The sequence below is a fragment of the Monodelphis domestica genome, chromosome 5 (genome assembly GCF_027887165.1).
Source record: "Monodelphis domestica isolate mMonDom1 chromosome 5, mMonDom1.pri, whole genome shotgun sequence".
NCBI lineage: Eukaryota > Metazoa > Chordata > Mammalia > Didelphimorphia > Didelphidae > Monodelphis > Monodelphis domestica.
Genome location: NC_077231.1, coordinates 147,136,367 through 147,157,755, shown reverse-complemented (window position 1 = coordinate 147,157,755; position 21,389 = coordinate 147,136,367). Strand labels below are relative to the sequence as shown.

The 21,389-nt window shown below is 38.5% G+C and overlaps 1 long non-coding RNA gene across 3 annotated transcripts in view; it reads left to right on the top strand.

The window, feature by feature from the left end:
- Positions 1-1,526: 1,526 nt before the first annotated feature.
- Positions 1,527-21,389, top strand: part of LOC103093069 (uncharacterized) — a 111,144-nt gene continuing 91,281 nt past the window's right edge. For 2 of the 3 annotated variants that reach the window (XR_008912576.1, XR_008912574.1), the window contains exons 1-2: positions 1,527-1,807; positions 5,053-5,260. This is a non-coding gene — a long non-coding RNA (uncharacterized LOC103093069). Of the gene's footprint in view, positions 1,808-1,953; positions 2,120-5,052; positions 5,261-21,389 lie in introns of those variants that run through there. The other variant, XR_008912575.1, reaches the window with a different exon arrangement.

Sequence of the window (21,389 nt, the reverse complement as noted above, 5' to 3'; positions counted from 1 at the left end):
TTCACTTCCTGGCCAGCTGAGACTGGTCCCTCCTAACTTGGCATTTCTGTGGTCTTCGAATGCCTCTTGGTGATGTCTGTTAATTCCTGCTATATTAATTCCCATCTGTCCCTTCTCTCAGTGTATGATCCTAGGGTGATATGGATCCTTCTTGTGATTTTCCTAATAGAAAAGAACTCTGAGGAGGAAACTTCTATGAATGAAAATTGGCACCTTAAATCTTAAGAGTTGTCTAGTCTTGAGAAGCTGAATGACTTGCTTAAGGTCACATAGCCAGAATGTCAGAGAAAGGATTTCAATTCAATTCTTCCTAGTTCTGCACAATGCTTTCTCATTCTCCTCTATCAGTTGTTTTTTCAGTTGTGTCCAATTTCTTGTGACCCCATTTGGTTTTTTTTTTGGGGGGGGGGGAAGAGATATTGGAGTGGTTTGCCATTTCCTTTTCTAGATGATTTGATAGATGAGAAAACTGAGGCAGACAAGGTTAAGTGACTTGCTCAGGGTCACACAGCTAGTAAGAATCTAAGGTGAGAGGTGAAATTGGGAAGATGAATTTTGCCCGACTCCAGATGCAGTACTCTGTTCATGGCTATAAGTTCCTAAATTCTAATACTAAAACTGGCAAAAAGATGTCTAGATTCTTTCAAGTCCTATCTTTGGGGCCAGACTCACTCTTATCTGAGATCTCCTTTATTGCAAGCTTTAACTAATTAATGATCATAACAGATGCTTGTACCCCCCCCCCCCCCCAATGTGGTGGGGATGGACTTTTTAGAGCTTTCTGAAAACTCTTATTTACATCTGGAAACACTGGGCTGCTGCATTTTTGACAGGGAATTCTAAAAGACAGATTGGGGTAGGAGAGCAGAAGTACAAGAGCATTAATAAAGCATTGGGGAGGGTCTCCTGAATAGGAAGATCGAGCTTGCTCTCTCATAAAATGGCTGTGTTAGAAGGAAGCTGGAGAAACTGCAAATGGCCTTGGAAAGCTTATGAATTGCCTTTCATGCCCACAGCATTCTCACACAGAGAAGGACAAGAAGGGTGTTCCTGCCCTCAAGGAGCTGACAGTCTGACCAGGGGGCTGGTGATTAAGTAGGAATGAACTTTTGAGGAGCCACAGATTGCGTTCAGATGGGGCCATCAGAAAGCTTCCTGAAGGAAGCAGTATCCCAGGGAGGCTTAAAGGATTTCAGTAACTACAGAGCGGGTGCATTTTACATGTGGGGAGAGCTAGCTCTTATCATAAGAGCAAGAAAGTGCAGGATGAGACTAGGGAAGAGCGAGAAATCCAGCCTGGCTGCAACAAAGAGCAAAGCCTTAACTCGGACCAAGACATTTGTATTTTCTCCTATAGGCAGTGGGGACAAATAGAAGGTTTTGGAGTAAGGAGTGGAGTGACTTCAGCATGGTAGTATATTCGATTCCCGCCCCCCCTCCCCCGGTGAGAAGGATGAATTGGAGAAAGGAGAGAGTGGTAACAGGAAGGGAAGTTGGGAAGCTACCTAAAATAGTCAGGGCAAGAGGTCATCCCCCTTCATTTCCCCCTAGACAACAGCTCGTTTCCCTTGCTGTCTCCTTTTCCAACGCTCCATGATGAGAATAGCACTGACTATGGAAGGTTGAGGTCTGGGCAGAGGCTTGATCTGAACACATCCGGGCATTTCAGCAGCCGGGCTTCCCTTCCGGTCCCTTTTCCCGTGAACATCCTGCAGGTGTCTCCGACGGCCATAGCAAAGTTTCAATTCCACATAATGTATAATTATGGCAACACAAGCATAAATTACCAAGGACAAGAAGCTGCAAAGTAATTATATGATTATTTGTTACTTTGAAGTTTTCTATTCTTCTTTTAAGCCAATAACCATTAAAAGCATTCCTTTTGAGGAGGGGTGGGAGAAAGCAGGTGGCACGAGAGGAGCGCCCTGGGCACGTGAGGGGTGCTTCCAGTCAGAGGTGACATCAGAGGTGAAAAGCCTCCAACCTTGGCGCCTTCTACAGTAACATCCCCGATCCCTCTTATTTCCTCCAACCCCCCCCCCCAAAAAAAAAAAAGCTCTGCTGCTGCTCCCAGATGCCTAGTTGGAGAGATCTGTGAGAAAAGAGTTCAAGGGAAAACGTGTGTACCTTAGAGATCCGCACTTTTACTAACCCGTGATGGCCGCACCTCGACAGAATGGAGATCTGACTTCCTGACTTGACCAGTACTATCGTATTTTGGTTTCCTGCCTTCCTAGAAGAAGGAGAAAGGGGATGGGGGAAGTGAAATGAAATGGAACAAGAGGGTCAATGTGCTCTCCCGAGACGTTTGAGGACTACCAAAAACTCTTTTTAAAAAATCATTTTCTGTTGTAGTTTAGTTCTTTTCAGTCACGTTCAAATCTTTGTACCCGGTTTGGGGTTTTCTTGGCAAAGATAGTGGGGTAGTTTGCCATTTCCTTTGTCAGCTCATTTGACAGATTAAAGTGACTTGCCCAGGGTCACACAGCTAGTAAGTATCTGTGGCTGGATTTGAGCTCAGCTCTTTTTGATTCCAGACTGGTATTCTGTCCACCATGCCATCTGACTGCCCTTTTTTTTTTTTAATCGGTAGGGACTTCTTGCAACGGATCTCACTCTGCCAGTGTAGATCATGTGTTTTGTGACTTAGAGTCTTGAGAGCTGCCTGGAATATTGAGTGAGAGATTAAGTAATGTGTACTGGCTTATAAAGAAAGTACCTGTCAGAGGCAGGTCTTGAACTCCCCATCTTTCTGATGCTGTTTTAATTGACTTAGGCCCTCAAAAAAATGTGGTGTCATGACAAAGGCCCATCTCATTATGGGATAATGGATCCAGAGGCAGAAGTGACATCCATGGTCCTCTCTTTTCCCAGTAAGAACAGGGAGGCCGAAGAGACAATGTCCCCAAGATCACATGAATTGTAAGCAGCAGTCACAGCCCAATGTTTGTCACTATCTTGGTTTTTAGCTGTCACAGAGCTTGGATCAGAAATAGATGTGTCCTTGGGCATGAAGTCTGAAAAAGTTTTTCTCTGGTCATGTAAAGTCACCTGGAATAGTAGGGTCCATGCAAATCATCCAGTCCAACTTTCTCTGGTTTCCTGAGTCTCAAGAAGGGGAAATGAGGGACTCACCACATCCAAGGAAGTGGTACTGCTACTCCTTGGACTGGGGTCTTCTGACTCCCAACTCCTGTGATCTCGTTGCTATTCCATATTTTCTCAGGCATTATGCTCAGACACATACATATGCATGGATGTGTGTATTTGTGTGCAGTGCCATTGGTGACTGGGCATGTAGGCTTACATGAAAGTCTTCTTCATCACTCTGGACTACAGACATTTCTTCCTCTTATTGCCTGTAACCCTTACTGTCTGGATCACTTTTTTTTTTTTTGACACATGCTCACATACTGCCTGGTGACAAATATGTTACTATTTCACTTTTTTATGTATAAGAGATGAGTATTAATATGGATGTAATTTCAGGAATATAGGATCTTTAGATTAGTGTTGAGTCTCTAAACTGTCTAAAGGAATAATTACATAGTTCAGGTTCTAGCAAGTTGAAAGGAATTTATTTACCCTCACTCAAATATCAAGCAAACCTAGGGGAATTTCACTCAAGGTGAAGAGAAATAGTAAAATGGATTATATACATTTATGTTTATATATGTATACAAGCAAACTTGCCTATATACGTGCATATATATATATATGTATATATATATATACACACACATACATACATCTATGTGCATGTGTATATGACCTGAAGCATTATTTGCTGTGCTGACTGTATTTGTGGGTCTGACCCATTAAAGGGATGAAGTAGCTCTAGGATTATGGGCTGGTTTAGAAAATAGCTGTAAATATTCCCTGCCTGGAGAGAGAGGAAAAAACAACAGCTGAAATTCAGTGGAGGAGTGGCTGGCAAAGTTAGCTCCACTGGGGAAGTAGTGAGTTCATTGCTGGCTTCTTCAATTACTTTTTCTGAGATAGGATTACTTAAGTATTCTAGTTCCCCTTTTGCTAATCTGGGCAATTTATATTTTTGTAAATATTCATCCATTTCACCTAGGTTCTCTGATTTATTGACAGAGAAGTAGGCAAAATAGCTCCTATTGTTTGCTTTAAGTTCCTTGTCACTAGTGGTGAATTAACTTTTTTCATTTGGGTACTGGTAATTTGATTTTCTTCTTTCCTTTTAAAAATCAAATTAATTAGTTCTCTATATATTTTATTTGTTCTTTTTCCTATAAACTTCCAACTCCCAGTCTTATTTATTAATTTGAGAGTTCCCTTTCAATTTTATTAATTTCTCTTTTGACTTTTAGGATTTCCATTTTGGTCTTTAATTGAGGATTTTTCTTTTTTTTGTTGTTGCATAGCAGATGACATCATTATTAGGACCCTTGGCAGGGTCTAGGTATTGAGTATCTCAGATTTACTAGTGCCAAAGGGATCCTTGGGACAATGTGCTTCTATTCGGTGGAATTTTTCCTTGTTTTAACCTTCCTATTTAATTTGCTTTGAAATAAGGTATTCTCTGGTTTAGTCTGGTACAAGAGAACTATTGGCCATCAGTTCATGAGCTGTGGTTTTGATTAAATGCTAAATTAGAATAATTCAAACCTGGATACATCTTTCACGGGGCTAGCTCTATGTATGTATGAGAATTTTGTCTCCCAAGTTGATTGGGGGGTAAAGTCCTTTTCATTTCTGTGTCCTTACAGTGCTTAGCCTAACATTAAAAACACATTCAATAGATGTGCTGAATAAATGAATGGACGGGATTTAGACTTTGCCTATCTAAGACTAGATAGAATAGGAAAAATAATAAAAGCGGTATAATAATAATGTATTTGTTAATAATTATATATACACTGTATATTTATACATTATTTTAAAATATTTCATAATATTGTATGTTATAAATATAATATATATTTATTTTAATGTTTACCTAGAACCTTACATATATTGCCTCATTGAGTTACATATGGATTCTGTAAGGTAGGCATTACTGCAAATTTTATTTCTATTTTACAGATGAAGAAATTGACTTGCCTAGGATACCAGGATAACAGAAGAGGTATGGATCAGGACTCGGAAGTCTTTCAACCTTTAAGTCCCACTGTTTTCTCTCCTATCTACTGACCCAGATCCCAAACTGCAAAATCAAGAGTAGCTAACAAAAGCTCAACGTGTTGGAATGGACATGAATTGTCCTGACCTCAGTATCACTGACATCAATGAGGTAAGTGCTGATTCATTTCATTTTCTTGGGAAATACACTTTTCCCAAATTGTGCCCTGATAATTTGCTCTTGTTTAATATACTACTATAAAAAATCATTCTAACTTCCTTTCCTGAATCCTTGACTAGACTGGAAGCTTCTTGAGGGGATGAATTAACCATTAGCTCCATATTCTTGGCATCCCTCTGGGTACCTTGTGCATTGCTGGGAATACCAAAGGGTGCTCAGAAAAATATCTTCCAGGGAATGCTATTAGTACTTGGTTTCCCTGAAGTCACTTTCTAAAACTCTCTCACACATTATGGTTTAGATTACAGGACAATTATCCTTCTGAGTTGCTTTGTAATTCAGAGGTCTCATCCATTCATCCCACTAATGGAGTTAGGCAAACCCTTGCTTAAAAGCACACAAAAGAGAAGAGGTAGAAAAACTACCCCTGCCATGACTCTCCTGGTTGTTGCAGAAAATTAGATAGACAGTCCACTTGATGCCATCTTGAGATTTCTGAGAAAGAGGACACCACTCTCAAAAGACTCAGGAGGTTGGAATTTCAGGGAGTGGAGTGCGAAGAAATGGAAAAACGTCCTCCATTTTATCTAGGACAAAACAATACTTGAACAAAAGTTTGAATCAGTGGGGGAAACTGAGAGACAAGAGCACAGAACAAGGAGTTCTTTATCCACTTTGCCCAGATTTTTGGTATGATAACACTGCTAGTTCTTTGAATGGTCCAGCTCCCTTATTTGAGTTTTAAGACCTCATGGCCCCCCTTTCCCATTACCAGATTTGGAGATCAAGCTTTGCAAAAAGAATGTGGAGTCTTATGGCTTTTGCTTGTATGAAAGCTAAGTAAGATATTTCAGTGCCTGTTCTGTTCCCTGTAGACCAATCAAGACTGCTTCCATTATCCAAGTTGGCAATTCCCTGACCAACCTCGGTTTCATATGTATGAGTATTTACAGGAGAGATGGGAGGTAATCTTAGAGGAAAGTCACTAAAGGTAGGGGTAACAAAGGATGGGATTGAAGCTGAATCTTTTTTTTTTTTTAAGCCTCATCTTAGAATAAATACTCTGTATTGGTTCCAAGGCAGAAGAATGGTAAGTGCTAGGCAGTGAAGGTTAAGTGATTTGTCCAGGGCCACACAGCTAGGAAGTATCTGAGTCTATAGTTGAACATAGGCCCTCCCATCTCTAGGCTCTCAATCCATTGAACCACCTCATTGTCCCCTTTAAGCTGAATCTTGAAGGAAGCAGGGAAGGCAGGAGGTGGATGTGAGATAGGAGAGCATTCCAGGCAAGGGAGACAGTTGATGAAAAGAGATAGAGTCATGGTCAAGGAATAGCAAAGAGGTCTGTGTTGCTGAATCATAACCTATGTGGAGGGGAATAAAGTAATCCAGGGAAGTGGGGAGGGGGGGAGAAACCATCTTCTGAAGTATGCAGAATTTGTATTAAATCTCTTCCCTTCTCCCTTTCATCTCTCAGGTGCTCACCCAGTTGCTTAGATGCTCCTGCTTTTTAGGACTTGTCCTTTCTGAACTCCCCTTCAGAGCAGTGAAATATGCTTATCCTGTTCTCATCTTTTTCCCTTCTCCCATTCCCCAAGTCTACAACTTACCCTAGTAGGCTGTAAGCTTTAGAAGGCAGAGACTTCATGTTTTCCATATATGCCTTAAACATAATGGATTGGATTTTCAATAAATGTTTATTGAACATGTTATTGATTCAGTAAATCAATGAATATAGATAGCAGTCTCCTAGTTAACCGACGAACAAATTTGTGCCAGTGTATCAGTGGGAAAATCTTGGAGGGCCCTTAGCTTGATTGACTGATCTCTGGGAATCCAACTTTGAATCTCTCATTCCAGCAATTCCACAGTGGCTCTCAACTCCTTTTGTGTAAACTCTGATCTTAGCTTCCTCTTTTCTCTGTCTTCACTCTCCATCCTTTCTAGTACCTTGACTCCCTTTCACATTTTTACCCACTTCCATCTCCAGTTACTGAAATTCTTTCCTTCTTTATTTTTTTAAATTAAAACTCTTACCTTCCATCTTGGAGTCAATAATGTATATTGGTTCCAAGGCAGAAGAGAAGTAAGGGCTAGGCAATGGGGGTTTAAAATGACCTGCCCAGGGTCACATAGCTCAGAAATGTCTGAGGCCAAATTTGAACCCAGGATGTCCCATCTCTAGGCCTGGTTCTCAATCTATTGAGTTATCCAGCTGCCCCTAAATTCTTTCCTTCTTATAAGAACCAACTAAGATGGAACTCCTTTGATGAAATCTTCCTCATCTTTTCTTCCCTATATCCTCAGTTCCCCCAATAATTTTCCCCTCCTCAAATCCACAGTAGCATTTTTTAGACTTGACCCTTTGTATTAATCATAGTCTAACTTGTATGTGAATACAAGTTTTCTCATTTGTCCATATGTCTGTGCTTCCCATTTCCTCAAAGGTTACAAGCTCCTTGAAGCAAGGACTATATCTGGTCAATCTTTCCCAATTCCTAGAACATTTGGCTAGCTTAGGATTGGACCTATGAGAACTATCAGTACAGAAATTCCTTGATATTGCACATTTTCAGCTCATTTATAACTCCAAATCTTAAAGAAAGGTTGCCTGGGGTACACTGAGGAGTTAAACGACTTGCCTATGTTCACTCAACCAATATAAATCCTGGGCAGGATTTGAACCCAGGTTTTTTTTTCTGATTTCTACTTTCTATCCATATGGCATCAGCATTTCTTGATTACGGAATAATAGATGTTTAGTAAGTATTTGTCCATTTGAATTGATATGTATACATTTCATCTGAGACTTTCTTTAGTCTCATGCCTTGGGTGCCAAGTCAGTGAATAATTGCTTTAAATTCATGGGAGTCATCTCTTTGTATAGATCTCCCCATCTTTCTTTTGCTTCACAAAGTTTCACTCATACAGTTATATATTCTGCTGAGCAAAGGGCTGCATATTTTGACATAGTTGACTGTAATCAATAGAAAGCTCCTTGAGGCCAAGGACTACTTTTTGTCCCTTTTATGACCCCAGGGCTTAACATAATTCTTGGCACATATTGGGTGCTTAATACATGAAAGTTTAGTCTGCATTATTGATATTTTTTTCATTTCTTCTTTGAGGCTAGGCAGTCATCAATACCAAAAAATCGAGTTCTGATATGTAACATCAATTGATTTCCAAGGTATAAATGCTTATTCTGAGAATTTAACAAATGACTCTCTGTATGGCTGGCTCGAGCATACCCTGGGTTTAAAGTTCATAAATCATGTACCTAACCCATTGGTGACTCTGATTTTGGAAATTTTAGACCATGTATGGATGAAAGGCACAGAGGTACCTTTCAAACCATATTACTTAATTTTATGTGGACTCCTAAGTTATCTTTTGTACACTTTCACCCTTCATTCCATTCACTTCCACCCCGACCACATGCTTTTGTATAGAGTGAGTCTCTCGATAACATTAGTCCTACTTTGATTTCTCTTCTGTGTCCTGGTAAAACCTACAGTAGATGGGGAGAGCTTCCCCAAACTGACTGATGGGATTATTTTCTTCTGCTGATAGATGTCTAACAGAATGATTCAATGTTATTGACATGACTAGCATTTCAAATTTTAGAATCTGTTTGTTCTTGGTGCCAAATGGAAGCAATGTTTATAGCTGACTCATATTGAAGAATGTGACCATTGAATCATAGATTGATAGCCTGAAAGGAATGTACAGGCAGTTGGTAAGTTTGGTTAAAGGCATGGAGTCAGGACCACTTGAGTTTAAATCCATCTGCAGACATTTACTAGCTGTGTGATCCTGAGGAAGTTCCTTAATCTCTATATGGCTCAGTTTCCTCATCTGTAAAATGGGGTTACTTTCTTCCCTCCCAACTTTCTAATTCCTCTTTGTATTGCTTTCCCTCTGTTAGCATGTAAGCTCCTTGAGAACAGGGATCATCTTGTTTTTTTTTATTTGTACCCCCACCACTTAGCATAGAACCGTGGCATTCCGTAGGTACTTAATAAATGCTTAATCTATTTAGCAAAGGTCTCCAGAGCCTTGGCTCAGGATTTGTTCCATTATACCACACCCCAACTAATTCATATTCTTGACATCCAAACAAGTTAAGTAGCAATCAAGATTGTGCCCATTTCCCAGATAGTGAGACTTGACTACAGAGCTATCAAATGACTCGCTTCTTATGTCCAATGAGTCAGTTTCACAACTGGGACTGAAGTATATATTGCCTTACTTTAATTCTAACTTGCACTAGCTATATGTATTATATACTGATGATTACTTGGAACCCACCAAGAGTTAAGTGATGCCATGAAATCCATTACCTACCAGGTTTAGGCTAGTTTTTCCCTAAAAGGAAACAGAGCTATCCTTGGACATGACTGATACTGCCCCTCTTATGATGCCACTTCCAAAATAGCATGTTGTTCTCTTGACTTAGTTTCTGGTCACTTAAGGGCACAAAAGGTACCACAAGTGGAGCCCTTCTGACTTGGGATATGTCCTGAGATGCAAGAGTCACCACTCCCTGCCCTGCAAGACACACTGACCAGGCTAGTTTCCATGTGGAGGGGATGGGTGTGTGTCATCTCCTACCAGAGGTCCATGCTTCAGGGTTCTTGCTAAATATCCTGCTAGGGCCATAGATAAGTACTCCTCATTTTGTTAAGTGTTAGATGATCTACAAGCCTCTCATTTTATTCTAACATAGAACCTAAACTAACAGGGCTGAATCAGACCTACTTATTACAAGTGGTTAAGATGACAAGGAAAACTGGTTGAAGGAACCAAGAATGTTTATCCTGGGGAAAAGAAGATATAATGGATACTAGTGTGTGAGACATGTAGCCTAATTTGTATAACCTGAATCAGATTAAAATATGATTGAGAAATATTTAACAAAATAAATAAAAATACAATAAAATAGATAACAATATATTTTAAAACTAAGTCAATATGCAGCTATCAGGGACCCTTATGTGCAGACTAGTGGCCCCCATTTCTATTTAAGTTCAGTTAGTGGGGGAGAGCTGCTGTCCCTTGAGTCAGAGTGACTTGGGTTCAAATCTTGCCTCAGATATTTACTAGCCAATGTGACACTGGGGAGGTTATTTAATCTCTAAAATAAGAGAGAGAGGTAAAAATTCCTTCTGGCTCTAAATCTATGCTCCTCTAAGACATGAGAGTGGTATTATTTGTCTCTGAATATTTGAAGAGCTATTGAATGGAAAAAGGATTATTTTGCTTGGCCCCAGAGAGCAAACTAGGAAAAATGGAACAAAAGCAGATTTTTGGTTCCATAGAAGAAAAAAATTCACTCTCCTTACATTGAGAGCTGTCTAAAAGTAGAGGGAACTCTTTTTGAAGAAAATATTTCCTTCTCATTATAGTGCTTACAGAAGCTATATAACAATTTGTCATGATCTCACTCCTCTACTAATAAACTTCAGTGGCTCCCTATCACCTGTAGTAAGGGATTTTTAGCATAACAAGGCAGACTGATAGCATGGGATGCTGCAAACCAAGATTCCACAGAGCAAGGACTGGGTCAACATTCTAAAGCACTGAGAAGCTGAGAGGCAATTGGGAAGAAGACCGAGAGGGAGTGGAGGTGTCTCTCTCTGAGGGGAAAAGACTTTGGATCTGCCAGGAAATTGGACTATCTTGAAGGAATGTTTGAGTGAGAGATTACCCCACATTGGTGGACAGTGTGTGTGTGTATTAATCCTCATCCTCTCCTGAACCCTGTGAGGACTCTTCATCCTGAGACTGGATCAAAGACTTAGTTTCTGGTCACTTAAGGGCACAAAAGGTACCACAAGTGGAGCCCTTCTGACTTGGGATATGTCCTGAGATGCAAGAATCACCACTCCCTGCCCTGGATCAAAGAAGGACTCTCGGTTGTGAGATTTCTTTGGGCCCCTGTTTTTGTCCCTACAAATTCCTCAATAACCTTAATTACTCCTTTAATTAGGTTAAGATAATTTTAGAAAGTTTAGGGTTTTAATATCTGTGGTAGGTTTAGAAGTAAGGCAGTCCCTGATTCCCTTCCTTCCTCCTTTTAGTTAAATGAACTTTTACTATATATAATAATAAATATAATATAATATAATATAACAAGATATATGTATATATCTTGTTTAACCCTTCCTTTTAAACTTCCTATAACAGTTGGCAAGCCAATAGGTACCTACAAAAATTTGACTTTTGCCAGGGTAAAACAGGGTGATTTCTAAGTTGACAGTTGGACTATCTGGGAACATTTCATTGACCTTCTCTTGTACTTCTTGCTCTGCAGGGTGCTTACCCTGATTGACACAGAGCTCTCTTGCTGGACTCTGAGGAGGATTTAAAAGTTTAAAGGCCATTAGCACATGTGCTAGGAAACCGTTTTGGTTTTTTTGTTGATTTTGTTGTTGTTCTGTTCTTTGGTGTTTATTAATATTAATCAAAGTGGTTAATAGTACAAAGTATTCTGTGTCATAAAATAACTTCATATACACTGTTAATATTATGTCAGGGTACATGGCAAATATAGCATTGTTTTATTGAAGGTATAAGACCAATCATTGGATCCCTAATCCAACAAGGGATCATAATATCTTGCTTCTCGGAATGTAATACCCTTATTCTAATAAAAAAGCCAGAGTTATATCAAAATGGCAAAGTTGTATATCATTTTATATAAGATTTAAGAGCAGTCAGTGATTATGTAATCAAGACTCATCCTGTTGTACCAAGTCCAACTGCAATAATTTCTTCCATCCCAAGTCAGGCAAGATATTTCATTGTGGTAGAAATATGCTTAGCTTTTTTTCTCAATTCCAATCCATGAGGATTCTCAATAGATCTTTGCTTTTACCTGGGAAAAATACAGTAGACCTGGACTCATTTGCCCCAGGGTTTTACCAATTCACAGAGCCAATTTTCAGACATTATAAATTGAGATCTAAAAACTATAACATTCAAAGAAAGTATTTTGTGGATGCATTTTGTGGATGATATTCTTCTTGCATTCCCAGATGCTAAGGTGTGTCTGAGAGACAGCAAGATTCTTTTGTTAGAATTATTTAAGTGGGGGCATAAAATCTCCAAAGCAAAATTATAATGGGTTTTGCCTCAAGTGCAATATCTTGGTTTTGTGTTATCAGAGAGTTCCATAAGTATCAGATATCCAGAAACTAAGTGCTCCTAAGACCAAAAGACAACTCAGAGTTGTTCTTGGAACAACTGCGTTCTGCAGACAATAGATACCTGGATATAGTGAATTAACAAAATGTTTAACAGATTTAACTAGGAATAAAGAACCAGAGCCTCTGAAAAACTAAAGCCTGAATATCTGAAAGCCTTAAGTAAGCTTAAAGAAGCTATTTTATCTGCTCCAGCTTTGGGTATCCCAGACTACATAAAACCATTCCAACTATTTGTTAATGAAACTAAAGGTATTGCTTCTGGGGTACTGACACAGACTTTATGACAAAGTTATTGTCCAACTGGATATTATAGTTGTCAGCTTGATCCAATAGCTGCAGATATAGTTCCTTGTCTGAGGGGTGTAGCAACTGCTGCAGTTTTAGACCAGAAATCAGCAGATTTAGTTTTGGGATGTCCATTGACTGTATATTGTTCATGTCAAATAGAAGCACTAATAAAGATCAACAATTTTTCTAAGTATGAAAATATTCTCCGGGGTAGTGAGAACATCCAGTTGAAGAGATGTAGTATACTAAATCCAAATACACTTCTTCCTCATTTGCCAAAAATGGGGAACCATTACATGAGTGTGTGGAAGTAATAGATCTAGTGGATATGCTTAGGATGGATTTAAAAGACATTCCTATTGAAAATCCAGACTTGGTATTATTCACAAATGGTTCTTCACATTTGTGTGATGGAATTTAATGTTCTGGTGCTATAGTTTGTTAGGGGGGTAAATTTAGGGGTTTTGACTGAATATATTATACTAGTGGTTGCCAGGAATTAATTCAAATCCCAATAAAAATACTCAAGTCAGTTTGGGAATTTTATAGTGGTTTAATTAATATAGAGGGAAGGTATTAAGAATAAGAAGAGAGAGAAAGAGTATAAGATTTCTCTGGCCTAGTCTAAGCCACGGGAAGTTCAGAGAACTCAGCCACAATGCTTCCTCGAAAGATTAAAACTAGCTTGGCTTCCAGCCACAACATCTACTTTGAGATGAGGGGCCTCCTAAGAGGATAGTGCTTTTAGGAGGTAAAGGAAAAAAAGGAATTAGTCTAAATTACTCACCAAGGTCACTCAGGGAAGATACCTCACCTAATACATGCTACAGAGCTTCTCCCAGTTACCTCACTGGCAAGTCACAACCCGCCAAACCTCCAGGACACCCAGCACCCTGCCATGAGCCATACCAGCCAGAGCAAGAGCCATGTCTCTGCCAGAGAGCCAGAGCCACCTCTCTGCCAAAGAGCCAGAGCCACCTCTCTGCCAAAGAGCCAGAGCCACCTCTCCACCAAAGAGACCAGAGAGAGGAAAAGATACAAAATATATAGACTCTTTTACATCACTTCCTGCATCTCACATGTACAAATGGTAGCTTAAGCTTGTTCTTATTTGTCACTTGCTAGCACATGTCGGTCATAGGCCATCCTTCTCAACACTTAATCCTTAAGTATAGGTGTAGACATTCCTGTTTGTTAGGATTTAAAAAACTAATCAGGGCATAGAAAATCTAAAATTCACAAGTGGTCACAGAATTTGAGACACTGTGGTATGGCTCATTACCTAGTAACTTAGTACTCAAGGAGTAGAGTTAGTGGCATTGAAGCAAGCATTTCTTCTAGCTGATGGTAAATTTTCTGTATATCATGCACAGGGAAGATATGGAAACAATGAGGTTTCATTATTACATCAGGAAAACCAATTGCACATATGGAAATAATAACTCAGTTGTTGGATGCTATCCAAAAACCTAAACAGCTAGTGGTGATCCATTTTAGAAACCATACTTGTGGCAGAGATTCCATTTCTAAAGGAAATCATAGAGCTGATATAACTGCTAAGTTTGCAACCCAGAATGCTCCAGTGTATGTAATGAAGTCTAATTATGGAGTCTAATTATTTGGAAAGAGCTTATGTAGACTTGGAAATTCGGAGAAAGGAAAGAACATGGAATATGGGTTGCAGACACTGGAAAACCACTGTTACCAAAAGATTTATATATCTTTTTGCATCAAGCCATTCACACAAAAGGTTGTTTTGGGTACTCAAGCTGTAGTAGACTCTGTAAAAAGGCAATGGGTAGCACCAGGAATAAACATTGTTGCAAATAAGAACAGTACAAGGTGTTCTGTTTGCCAAAAATTCAATCAATGTGCATTCAGAAAGAAAGGTTTGGGTGGTAGACCTTTGGCATATTGTCCATTCAAGAGTTTGCAAATTGATTACATCAGCATGCCAAAAGCTGGAAGATAAAGTTTTGTCTTATAATTGTGGATAGATAACAAAATGGCCTGAAGTTTTTCCATCTAATACTAATACAGCTAGTGTTGTGGTGAAAGTACTTAAGGAAATTGTTCCTAGGTTTGGTGTACCACTTACCATAGATTCTGATAAAGGATTTCATTTCACACAAGATATCCTGAAAAGAGTCTATGAGAATTTAGGAATGACACCTAAATTTCATGTTCCTTATCATCCACAAAGTTCAAATCAAGTGGATCATGTGAATAGGGAACTCAAGACTATGGTGAGGAAAATTTGTGCTGAAACTCGTCTAAAATGGCCAGATATTCTTCCCATAGCTTTATTTTACCTACGTACAAGACCAAGAGCAGACTTAGATATATCATCTTATGAAATGCTCTTTGGACATGCTCCATTTCAGACAAAAACTTATAAGACTGTGTATACATCTCTTGTAGGAGGAGATTGTCAACTTGCTTCATATTTAAGTGCATTACAACAACGACTTAGAGAACTACATGATATGGGAGTATTTATCCAATCTGGTCCATTAGATTATTCTCTTCATAATTTTCAACCAGGTGATATGGTGTATGTGAAAAATTTTGCAAAAACATCAGCAACTTAAGAGAGTTGGGTAGGTCCTTATAAAATTGTGTTAGTTCACCATCTTCTGTGAATGAATTAGGAAGAGATTCATTGCTCATATATTAAATTAACTCATGGAATTGATAATGAAAATGTACAAATTGTTGAAGAAGAAGAATTCGTGGAAAGCTGAGATTCATCAGTCAAATAGAGTCTGTAGACAGAAAGATCAGTAAGGAGAGTACCATTCCAGTGTAAGAGGACATTTGGATGGAAGAGGACATTGCAGATTAAGAGGAGGATTCCAAAAATTGATGGATATTGTAAAAAGACTGAAAGACTTATAAATATTAAGCAGATAAAGACTTTGAAGGGAATTTTCAATGAGGAAGATCAAGTGATTAATAGACTAATGGTTTTAAGGAATTTGGGTAATGTAATATGATACAATATAACATATTCACACACATTCATAAATACATTTTACTACCATGAATTTTGGAGACAAAGAATTCTTCAAACAAGTTGAGAAGAGAAGGAATAATCTGAAGTTCTGATAAGTATATTATATGTAACAGTAACACAACACTAACACAATAGTAACACTGAAATAACACTAACAAAACAATATAACATAGCAACATAACAAACACATATGCACAAACACAATGAGTGAAACAATGTATAGCTAGATATTAACAATGTTATAGTTAGTTATAAAGTAGTTAGTTACTAACAAAAATAATTAGCTACTTAGTTTAGAATAGTAATAGTATAGGTAGATAAGATTAGTTTTAGGAGATTTTATTAAGATAGGGCTGTAGTTAGATAGATTAGAGTTTAAGATTGATAAAATAAGGTAAGATATTGTGAAGATTGGATTTGGCTCTCTCCTGATTGTAACAGTGAAGGTACTTAGCTCTTCCTTTATTATAAAGATTTAATTGTAATCCCCTGTCTATTTTTAGATTTTAATCCCCAAACTGTAAACCCAGTATTTAAAAGATATGAACTAACTACAAAAGGTGTGAACTAACCACAAAATGTGTGAACATCCATCTCATACATTGAGTGGGAGGTCTGTGACCCACATGTGAAAGAGTGGGCAGTCCTCGTGGTAAGTGTCAGCTGTGATTGGTAGACGTAAAATTTAGGGGAGGTGACAGAAGAGGAAAAGGTCTTTAAATAGTGGAAACAGAGACACACAGAGATGGATTCATGGATCAGTCACTTGGAGTTGAACTGAGGAAGAGTCACTTGGAGCTGGAGGGAAGACAGACACTTGAGGAGAGACTTTAAGATAGGCACTCAGACTTGGAGTGAAGACACCTGGATGTGGAACTGGATCCCTGGAGGGGCTCATACAGGAGACCTCAGACTGCTTTCCTTTTTAGATGGTCATGGGGTAAGTATAAAGGCTTACTTCTTTCCTTGCCCTTTCTGGAGTTATTGTGTTATTGAAATCACTTTAAAAGACTGATATATATATACATTTTAAGGTCACCAAGGAATTCAGCTATGCAATTCCTAAATGAAACACTCAAGTCAGTTGCCAATTTTTTTATGGTGTTTTAATTACAAATAGGAGGAAGAAAGTATTGGAGGGAGGGAGGGAGAGAGAGAGAGAGAGAGAGAGAGGGAGAGAGAGAGAGAGAGAGAGAAGGAAAGGGGTGAAAAGGAAAGAGGTTTTAAATACTCACTCTGCTCAGGCTGAGCCAAAGCGGGCTTTAAGGCCCTGGATAGCCAAGGCAAGGAAAGAGATCAGTCCCTATCACTTACGTGACCAATCTGGAGAAAAACAGTCCGCAGGCTCCTCCAACTCCAACCACCAGCCTCCAACTCCCTCTAGCTCTCCTCACAGGAAGTCATGAGAACTCCAGAGGCTGTTCTCTACCTCACTTCCTGTGCCTCACATGTGCCAATGGTGGCTCTAGCTTCACAAGCCCCCTGAGGCCCAAGGAAGACTAATCTCTCCAATGGGTCTTGTAAACATACCAGCTATGAAATTACAATAGTTAGACATAAGGGAAAAATAGGAGAGATAGAGAGAGACAGCAAAACCAATGTTTTGCTGGGCACATTGACAAAAGCCAATTAGGGGGCAGTCCCCTTTGGCAGAAGAATGTACATTCAAAATAAATTCAATCAACCTTCAGTTCAATCAACCACACCCCAAGGTTCATTCTTCGTCTTGATGTAATGTAGGTTTTCTGGCATTTTTCTGCAACAGTTCATTCTCTGGATTTAGGAGTTAGCAAGCTTCTTCCTTGAAGATGTTTCTCAAACAAACAAACAAAAACTTTTCAAAATCTTGGAAGTTTATTAAAATACAATCCCCCCTGACGTGGGTGTTAAAAAATCTAGTTCAGCTCAGGATGCATTGTTGAGTTATGGGGGTGTATGAGTCAGTTATTAAAAGAATTCAAAAACAATAAAAAAAAACAAAAAATATATAAAGGGAAAAAATATGGAAGAAAGTTAAACTTTTGGGAGAAGGGGAAGAAAAAAATTCAAAATCAGAATCAAAATATCAAAATCTATGTATAAAATGTTGAGTAAAAAAGAATAACTTCAAATTGGGCCCTTGTAAAGGTCCAATTTAAAGTAATTTCTATCTCACAAATCTGTAGGACAGAATGCAGTAATTCACTTACCCATTTGCAGCCAAGACTACAAGAAGTTGCCATATTATAAGAAGGAAAGGAACAAGAATTCTATTTTGATAGGGAAGCGTCATTCCCAGGTCTGACTTTTTTCATTCTCAGGGATATAGGGAGCCAGCATGATAGTCAAATTTTTGTACTTGTATGAGTACTTCATAAAGAGTGTAGATACAAGGAAGTCCTACAACTTAATGTATGTCAAGCGTTGCAACCTTGAGTCCACATTAGTATTTCCTTGTGTGCTCTTTGTTTTTATCCCGTTTCCTGGAATCCGACAAAAACATTACTCATAGTCCCATAACATTTTATCAATAAATAGTCCCTGATTCCCTTCCTTTTCCTCCTCCGTTTAGTTAAATAAACTTTTATTTTATATACATAGCTTGTTTAACCCTTTCTTTTAACCCTTCTATAACATACCTCTAGGAGCAAATACAAAGTCATCTACTCAGAGTTCAAAGCCCTTCATAACCTGACCTCTTTCTGCCTTTCCAGTCCTCTAGACTTAACCCTTCTCCCCCAATCCCAAACTCTGTCATCCAATGATACTGGCCTCCTTGCTTCTCCTTGAAAAAGGCACTCCATCTCTCAACTCTGGGCATTTTCACTGGCTGCTCCCCAATCCCCATGCTTGTAATGCTCTGCATCTTTATCTTTCTCTCTTAGTGTTCTTGGCTTTCTTCAAGTCTCAGCTAAAGTCTCCAATTCTTTAGAAAGACTTTGCAAACCCCCTTAATTCAAGAATCTTCCCTCTTTGGGTTACTTCCAATTTATCTTGTATATAACTTATTTGTATATAGTAATTTGTATGTTGTCTCTCCCATTAGACTGTGAGCTCCTTGAGAGTAAAAACTGTCTTTTGCCTTTCTTGACCTCCTGAGTCCTTGGCAGAGGACATGGTATATAGAGTCTTTTTTTAACCCTTACCTTCCATCTTGGAGTCAATACTGTGTATTGGCTTGCCTAGGGTCACACAGCTGGGAAGTGTCTGAGACCATATTTGAACCTAGGACCTCCCATCTCTAGGCCTGGCTCTCAATACACTGAGCTATCCAGCTGCCCTCAGTACATAGATTCTTAATAAATGTTTATCAAGTGTCTAATCATAGAATGGCATTCCCCCTCTGCTTGATGTTTGGGCTAGATGACCTACCATATGATGTCTTTGAAAGATCCTTGGATTTAGTTTTGGATAACCTACATTTATATTCTAGTTCAGTCATTTACCACTCTTCTTGACCTTGGGAAAATTTCTTAACTTCTGTGTCTCAGTTTCCTCCTCCGTTAAATCATGAAGTTGTACTTAGTGGTTTCCAAGGTCCATTTTACTTCTAAGTCTTATGATATGTCAAGGCATCTATGATTTTATGACTGAATTATTTTCCCCTGGAGCCCTAGGATTTAAATGAATAATGCTCATCATTTAATACTTTAAGTTAAATAGGGAACACATTATCGGCATTTTATAGACATGGAACTTTAGCCACAAAGAGATTGAGTGACTTGCCCAACCAAATGATCCACAAGTATTTATTTATTGAAGGTCTACTATGTGTTCAGCACAGCACTAGAATCACATATCTGATTAGTGAGAGAGTCAGACTTTTAGTCTAGGGAATTTTCCACTAGGCTGTGAGAATATATTCTTTAAATTCTTACAATATCAAAGTAGATAAGAGTGGTATTCTCTGGTCTCCTGAGAGTTATTAATTGGAAAGCAAATTATGTGGGAAATTCACCTGTGGTAGTTGGGAGGAAATGATATCTTTTCTCTTTAAATAACATCAGAACTAGGAAGACAACCCACTATACCCTTACTACTGTTTCAGTCTTTTCTTTTGCTTTCACTTAGCCAGAATTGTTTATTATGCATGAGTCGTAACACAAATGTGGAACAAATGAAGCCAAGATATCAAATTAATACTGTGATCTGTTTTTCTGTTTTGTTGCTATAACAATCGGTGACTCTTGAAGCAACAAGAAAATTAGAATTGTATTAAAGGTGTTTACATCATGTATACTCCATCTTGCATTATTATTTATTGCTGTAATAAATGTATTTAACATTTGCTTAGGGATTGTTAGCTGCTAAGACTTGTAGCTGGGTGTCTTTTCTGGAAAGCAGTGCAGCTTTGGTTTGCCTTGGAATTCAACATTCCCCTGGATGTTGAGATGCGAAGAAGGAAACTCAGACAGAAGCTACTCCTGGGACTTGACCTCATAATTCTTTCACTCATCAGGCTATTTAGGACAAGGGGTAAAGCTGTAAGTTTAGGTAAGAAACAATAAAAGGATAGAAGAGTTTTTCTTCCTCTTGCCTCTCAGGTTTTCCCGTAAATCATGACAACATGGCATGATGTTGATCCCTTGGGAAGAAGGCAAGAAGAAGGGAAGACAAGTTGAGAAGAGAATTGAACTGGTTTACCTTCAAGAACAATAGTTAACATTTATATAACACTTTAAGGTTTTTAAATGCTTTATTAGCTCATTTGTTTTCACAATAGTCCTGTGAAGTAGGTGTTATTGCTACCCCCATTTTACAGAGAGGGAAACTGAAACAGTTTGTGACAGGTAAATGTCTAAAGGGGGCATCTGAAATAAGGTCTTCTGATTCCATATCTTCTCTATCCACTGTCCCATCTTTGACTGGTGGAATAGAAATGAAGTTAGAAGAAAAATAATAGCTGGAGCTCAGTACATTTCCCCCAATGTATCCCCACTATCCTCCAACTTTGAATTATTTCTCTTAGCTGTCTTTGACTGATTCTACAAGGCCTTTCTGCCATCTTGTCTTATCCATGGGGTCTGGAGGGGAATTCCAGTTCCGTGGACTTAATTTTTTTTTTTTTTAGTTACAGATGGAGTCTGAAACCTTAAACATTCTTCATTGGAGTACTGACAAGGGAAAAAAGAACTTATTGATGAAACTCACTTTTTCATTCATTTTTCATTCCATTATCAGAAATCCATGTGAATTTATGAGATCTGGGCATCTTCATACTCTAAGACATTAATCCCTCAAAGTCTTTGGGGAATTGATTATGAAATTCTTGTTACCATGGCCGAAATGAAGAACTCTTATCAAACTGATGAATTCCGAGAAGTAGAATTTTTTCAAAAGTACAGAAATTCCCAGGTGGATATGGCATACTGTAATATGGCCTTATACCTTGCCACATACATCATGAAAAGTTAAGAAATTTATTCAAAACAAGTACATATGCCCCTGTATCTTGAAAGTTGATTTGAATCCCATTGAGAGAACAGGGTTGATTCAATCAAAGCAAGACTTTTAAAAATGGATTGTTTTGTCAAAGGGTATCCATAGTATTCAGTGTGATAAAAGTGTGGTCCATGATGAAGAACTGGAGAATACATGTTAAAATCTTGTTAACTCATTGTTAAAT